Here is a 7,074-nt window from a genome sequence, read left to right on the forward strand (position 1 = left end):
TAATAATAATAAAGGACACATCTAGCATAAGGAGAACTAAATGCAAGTAGGTGACGAGACGGGACACACACTCGTCTGTCTGCTGTCGGCCTGGCCAGGCACAGCTCTCAGCCTCCTGGCACCCAAACCTAAAAAGGGGGTGGGGGAAGGAAGTGCTAAGATTCTCCGTAAGGTCCTGCTTTGGGGTCAGTGGCTTTTGCAGACTTTCTTCTTCACTCTTAGCGATTTGCGGTCACAGAAATAACACAACAGGGTCTCTGACGAGGAGTGTGGCCTTCTCTAGGTGGGCTGGGTCATAGGGAGTGACGCACAGGTCAGAGGTCAGTCTGTGCCTGTGGAAGGGAAGGGAAGGATGTAGGATTATCTTAAGGAGTCTCCTACCAAAGTGCTAAATGGGGAAGGGCTGGGCGGGGGCGGAGAGGGAGGAAGGGAGGGAGAGAGAGAGGGAGAATGACTCACCGCCTTTGCCCAGAGCCCTGGCCGACTGTTCAGAACGTCCCCTGGAACATTTTGGGGACACTCGGCCACAGACGAGGCAGCATCTTTTTCGAGGACCCTGTCCGCCTGCTCTGGTTCTGTTCTTTGCTTCCATTTTTAGATGAGGCTCTTCTGATTCACACTTCTTTCCCATTTTGTTGTCTGTGTCCCGGTGACATTTCAGACCTGGCTTTGATTTTATTAGCAAACGGGTCCTCATTTCTTTCTCCGACATGCTTTAGAGTCCTCCCTGGGGATGGTTAATTTCAGATAGTGTTGATGAATTCCTGAATCTGGTTCAGGCTAAATTCTCCTCCCTGATGGTCCCTGTGCTCTGTGCCACCACGTAGGTGTGCAGACACATGCACACACACACTATGTGGCACTGGCCGAGAGTCATCGGTGTCGGCTTTTGTGGGGCCAGGCAGCGGGGCCCGGTCAGCACCAGCTCCTAGCCACAGACAAGCCTGTGCCCCAGGACCTGGGACATTCTCAAAGGACTCCGGCTCCGCTCCTGGCCTGGCTTCCTCTGCCTCTCACAGTCCCCTCTACTACGTTTGTTGTGCCTGCTTCCTGCTGCCATCCCGGGCCAGCGTGGGCCCGGGTCTAACGGCCACACCCTCGGTGAGGGAGCCTGTAGCTGTGCTTGGATGTTTGAGGGGTCAGCGTAAGTCCCCTGGGGCTTAAAGTCCAATTCGGGAAATATGCAGGTGACTTGTGACTAGAGAGACAGGCAAGGGTCGGGCTGTTCTGAGAAGCAGCCTCTGGAGGGAAGGATATTTGTGGGGGGCGAGGGTGAGAGAGGCTTGGTGGGCCCAGTGCTGGGGAGCAGCCAGGAAGGGGAGCTTGAGAGAAGCTGCAGCAGACACGGGGAGAGCGGGGACGGCAGGTGCTGGACGAGTTGGGCCCTGTGTATTTGAAGTTCTGACTTGTCACGAGTCCCCAGGGGCCTGCAGTTAGGGAGGGCTGTGGTTCCCGCCTGTACTTCGTGGAATCAGGGCCCCCCACCCCCGAGGCTGGGTTGTCTCCATGCCCTGTTGGGGGTTGCAGGGCCTGGTTAGGGCTAGACTCAACCCCTCAGTGCTGAAACCAATCCACAGCCTCACCCACGCCCCCACCGTGACCTTGGGTCCATGTACCGTTTACAGGGAGGACGGACACCTGCGGTCACCTAGTGAGGACCCGTGCTTCCAGCAAGGACGTGTAAGCAAGCACGGCGTGTGCTGACGGGGAGGCAGAGAGCCAGGCTTAGTCATCTGGCTGGAGTAGACTTCCTTGTGCCGCCAAACCCTGCAGTGGGAGGCGTGGGCCGAGGGCCCGGCTGGCCCTGGACTTCTCAGGCGTCTGCCAGGGGCTGTTGGGCTCACCCCAAAGGCCGGGCAGCAGGGAGGGCCCAGAGCGCTCATAGGGGCTTGGCTGCAGTCCCCTCGGCCACAGAGCAGGCCACCGTGGGACCTCTTAGCAGAGAGCAGGGGCTGACAAATCCAGGGCAGGTTGTAAGCATCCTGCCGTCCTGGTGGTGACACCAGCTTCGTAGGCGGTGACCAGTGCGTTTTGTTGCTCGCAGTGTGAATGCAAATGTCCAAACGCATCGCGTTTAGCTTGCGAGCCTGGTTCCAGGTGCCTTATTGGAATAACTTGCATCGGTGATAGTTGGAGTGAATTGTATTTCGCCAAAGCTGTTAGAAAATGATTAGCTCTGGTCATCTTCCTAACTAGCTAACGTTGGCATTTACAAAAGATATACATACGTGAAGAGTATTTTCAAACAAATAAGAGTTGCATCATCGTTGCCACGGGCGCACTGTCGAGGAAGCAGAATCCTGCCTTGAGCAGACTTGGGATTTCATTCATTTCTGGACGGCTGACGAGCCACAGACAGGAGCTAAGTAGCCCAGTCATATTCCCTTCCCCAGATGGAGGAGCGAGAAGCCACAGACAGGAGCTATGTCCCCAGTCATATTCCCTTCCCCAGACCGAAGAGCGAGGAGAACGGGTGAAACCCGTCCTTAGGCACCTCCTAGTGTTCGGACAGTGTCCCGGGCGGGGTCACCACGCACTCAGGTCCTTGGGACTGACTGACAGCCGAGAGCTCGCGCCCTTTGACCAAAATCTCTGTCAGTCGTACCTCGATAAATAAAATTAGGAGACGATGAATCATTTCCGGGCAGACCAGATCTGGGCGTGTGCCCAGGAAGGCTCCTTTGCCTGTGGCTAACTGTCAGCAGGGCCCCGTGGGGGGACACGGCCCGGCTCTCTGTCGACGCCGCGTGTGTTCTCAGAGTCACGAGGACGTTGTTCCAATCGTAACCCACTCCGAGGACCCGCTCCCTTTCTAGGACCGAGACTCGCCGAGCAGCAGCCCCTGGCTCGGAAGCGAGCCACCTCCTGGCACAGACGGTGCCACCCATGGAGACCAGGCCTTGTGCAGCCTGGGCTGGCTGCAGGCAGGTGCACTGAAGCCACGCCCAGCCCTTGGTCAAATGGTCCCTGTTATCCAGCCAGTCAGCAGTAGATCGATATAATCATCGTGTTAGCTCACATGACATCGAGCTCGAGATGATGGATAGGTGATATTCCTGGGGAGCACTGGCGTGCGTGTGCGTGTGCGTGTGCGTGTGCGTGTGTGACAGAGAGACAGGGTCTAATGTCGCAGAGGCTGTGCCACAGCACTACCAAAACCAATGACTCACTCTCGATTCCTCTTCTAGGTAGGATGTGGTCTGCCCAGAAAAATGGCCTTAAAACCCCACCCTCATGGCCGCAGCAGGAAGAAGAAAATGGATTCCCCACGGGGATCGGAGGGAGCGCATGAGATGCAAGGCATGCCGATCCTGGACGCCTGGCCCAGCCTTCCAGAATGCACGGACGACAAGCACCACTGAGCAGAAACCAGCCGGGCGGACGGACGGCACGGGGATCGAGCTTGTCGGCAAAGCCTAGTTTTGGACCAAAAGCCTCGAAAGCAGAAGCAGACGTCTCCGTGGGGATGGGGTCCGAGGGGGAGGGGGACAGACAACGCAGAGTCCCTGCCAGCAGGGGGCGTTCCCGGAGGTGACAGCAGCTCCTTACCGAGAAGGAGCGAGTGGCCGGAACCGAAGTCCCCTGGTGCCTCCGTGGCCCTGGTTCTACTGAGGACTCAGGAGAACTTCTCGGCGCTCATCATCTTCATGCCGTTGCAGGTAAGCGAATGGCTGCGGGTGTGCCGGGCTGACGTCATCCGACAGTGAAGGACCCGGTGCCGAAGGATATCACACATCAGGTTAAAGTCCCCTAATCCAGAAAGACACGTGCACCCCTCTGTCCACTGCAGCGTGGCTTACAACAGCCAAGACGTGGAGGCTCCCTAGGTGTGCCTGGACAGACAACCGCATAGAAGTTGTGGTACGTACAGACAGTGGACGACGACTCGGCCATGAAGAAGAATGAGATCTTGCCCTTCGTGACAACATGGATGGACCCAGAGTGTATCACGATGAGTGAGACGAGTCAGACAGAGGACACATGCCCTGTGGTTTCACTTATACGTAGACTCTAAGAGGACAAAAACAAAATGCGCACGTGGACAAATAAAGCAAAAACAGACTCAGAGAATCAGAGCCCCAGGGACGTTCGCCGGAGGGCGAAAGCGGGTGGGATTATAGTGAACAGTATCGTGACGAGTTTGGATGTTGACAGGTGATTCCCAGACTTAGTGGGGTGACCACATTATAATGCGCAAAAATGTTTCATGGCTACATTGTACCCCTGACATGAATAGAGCCAATTTAAGCCTGTAAGCCGACTACACTTAGATTTTAAAAAAAAGAAAAAGGAATTCAAAGAAGAATGTGTGCGTTAGGAAGTCGCTTCCTGGGGGCCGCGTTACTTTTCAAGCTGTCATGGCTCAGTCCCCAGTGTCCCTGTGGCCCTCGGGAGGGCCGTATCTGCTTTTAGAGAGATGAATTAATTATCACTCGGAGCCTTCTCAGAGAGCTCTTAGAGATGGTGCTGACTCACGGCCAGTGTTTTTCCACGCTGAGCGTTCCCTCTGGACGTGAAGTTCCCACGTCGATGGAAAAGTTCGGCCTGTTAAATATTAAAATGGGGAAGGGAAAACTATCCCTAAAGATTCGTAAAGAATGACATGATTGGGAACCACGTACCCACGAAGCGTCGGAAGCCTTAGGAACAATCGGTGTCAGGGCCGAAGGCGTGGTCTGGCTCCCGCGTCACCTTCAGAACACGGGGGACTTTGCCACTTAGTAATTTTAGGTTCTCGTCTCTTTTCAGGAAGGGAAGTCGAGAAAGTCGATGTCTAACCTCACGTCCAAGCTCGGTCATCTTACTCGCAGCAAGAAAGCGGAATTCAGAGCTGATCTGGAAGGATCCGGAAGCAGCATCTCCACTCTTGCCAAACTCTCAGCGTGACGGGGCCGTTTTGACTCACTCAGCCAACCCCTTCTGGTGCCTCGAAGTTTCTCACTAAAACGAGGCTATTTTTAAAATTGCAGGGCACCGAGAGGAACCTCCAGCTACAGCTATCAACTGTGTCTTAGTTTCCACTGTGTTGAACAGAGATGCCCCCTGCATTTGACCTTGAGATAATTGACATTCTTTCCTAGATATCTGTCATGCGTACTTGATCCAGGAAGGAATTTAGATCCCTAAAACATCTTTTCGGCAAGGATCACGGGTGCACTCAGAACAATGGCGTTTTATCTGTTATAGACGAGGAAGAAACTAATTCGGGAGTTCACTGTCCCTAGTAACCTGTTTTTTTTTTTTTTCTCCCACGACGGTTATATGTATAAGTCCCAGCCGACAGATGCTATGCAGATCCTGCTATGATATAATTCAGAGTGACAGTGGTCAGTGTGGGACTCTGTATTAAAGGGCACGGTGCTGGCCAGCCCCAGGTCTCAGCGACAGGATATTGGTTTGAGCATTTTTTTCTTTGTTTTTTTTTTTTCTTTTTCTTTTCTTCGCTTTTTTTTTTAGGCGAGGCAACCCTTGGTTGACCTCACAGATTGCAAGGAACTTGTCAGCTTATAATCCCTTATTTATTTATTTTTACGCCTACAGCACCTGGTCTTCCTAGGTGGTCTCCCATCCGAGTACTAAGCCAGGCCCGACCCTGCTTAGCTTCCGAGATCGGATGGGATCGGGCTTGTTCAGGGTGGCATGGCCGTAGACTTTTCTTTTTTTTTTTTTTTCCCATTGAAATCCACCCATCATACTGATAGGACTTTCTGTGAGTGCCGCGCTGTGTGCTGGCCACTATTCGAAGCCCTTCCAGCATGTTTAACTCGTGTAAATATCCCAAAAACCTTACGTGGAAAGTCCTGTGAGTGTTCTCAGTGACAGCCACTTGGCGCCTTGCCCACAGCCACACACCGGAGGGGCAGGTCCAGGCACTCTGGCCTGTGCCCTTAGCCCCACGCTCTGCGGCTATTCCCGACAGCCTCCCGAGACATACCCAGCTCTGGGTTTTTAAACGTAATAAAAAATGCCTTCTCGATAACCAGCTTGGGCTTTGCACCCAGACTTTGCTTCGAATCTGTCTCAGCCACTGAGTAGCTGGGTGAACTTCGGAGACAATTTAACCACCTTTGTCCCGTGTCTTCTCTTCTAGGAAGTAAAAATAAGCTGACTCGTGGGGCCGCGGAGATGATCAGAAAAATACACTGGCCAGTCACTAGCACTGTGGAAGCGGCTGTTAATAATTGATTAAATGTTAATAAGAAGGCAAAAAGGGGGAGTAAAAGAATGGCTCAACCCAAGAAATCTTTGAAGCTGCCTCCCCGGGCACAAACGGTTGAGTCACTGGTGTCGGAACTTGTATCCTCACTCTTTTGTAGGTTCAGAGGAAAGGACACTGAAGTCCTATAAGTCTGTAGGGTGGTCTGTGAACTCCCGCACCTCCCAGCTGGGCGTGAGTCTTCCTTTTCCAATACTACGTTGTTCCGGCCGCTTTTTAGTGGTGTGTCTTATATCTTATCATAGAATATACACGTAAACCCAATCCTAGCCCATAAATATCAATCAAGTGTAGACTTGATTTTCTACAGTCACACGGCGTGCTGCGTTAGGTACGAATGGTTCACTAGTTTGTCATTAGCTTCGAGGTGCAAACCCCATCCGAGCATGTCACGCATTCAGGGATTGGAGTTGTCACTACAAATTCACAGGTAAGGCGAGTTCATGTTTCTGGCTACAGCTTACTGTTGATGGCTAAGGCTATAAAGAAAAAAAGACAGCCTGCTGAATACTCTCCAAGGGTATATCCTGTAAGGGGTTAATATGCAGACTATAAAAGAAACCCATACAACTCAATGCCAAAAAAAAAAAAAAAATCAATTAAAAAATGGGCAGAGGGCCTGAATAGACATTTCTCCATCACACAGATGGCCAATGGACATATGAAAAGATGCTCGACGTCACTCATCATCAGAGAAATGCAAATTTGAACTGCAAATTTGTCAGAATGGCATCATCAACAAACCAACACATAAGTGTTGGTGAGGATGTGGAGAAAAGGGACCCCTCGTGCACCGTTGTTGGAATAGCAAACTGGCCATGATAGAAGACAGTGTGGAGGTGCCTCAAAAAATTAAA

The 7,074-nt window shown here is 52.4% G+C and overlaps 1 long non-coding RNA gene and 1 other non-coding gene across 2 annotated transcripts; both read right to left on the reverse strand.

The window, feature by feature from the left end:
- Nucleotides 1–6: 6 nt before the first annotated feature.
- On the reverse strand, nucleotides 7–2,222 carry LOC111746103. The gene is made up of 3 exons (XR_002782930.1): nucleotides 1,617–2,222; nucleotides 460–727; nucleotides 7–332 (listed from the first exon to the last, which is right to left on the reverse strand). It is a non-coding gene; the product is annotated as an uncharacterized LOC111746103 (long non-coding RNA).
- Nucleotides 2,223–5,532: 3,310 nt separating this feature from the next.
- Nucleotides 5,533–5,652, reverse strand: LOC111746105. The gene has a single exon (XR_002782932.1). It is a non-coding gene; the product is annotated as a 5S ribosomal RNA (ribosomal RNA).
- Between the last annotated feature and the right edge of the window lie 1,422 nt (nucleotides 5,653–7,074).

Source organism: Pteropus vampyrus, unplaced genomic scaffold, assembly GCF_000151845.1.
Source record: "Pteropus vampyrus isolate Shadow unplaced genomic scaffold, Pvam_2.0 Scaffold175, whole genome shotgun sequence".
In the NCBI taxonomy this organism is placed as follows: Eukaryota; Metazoa; Chordata; class Mammalia; order Chiroptera; family Pteropodidae; genus Pteropus; species Pteropus vampyrus.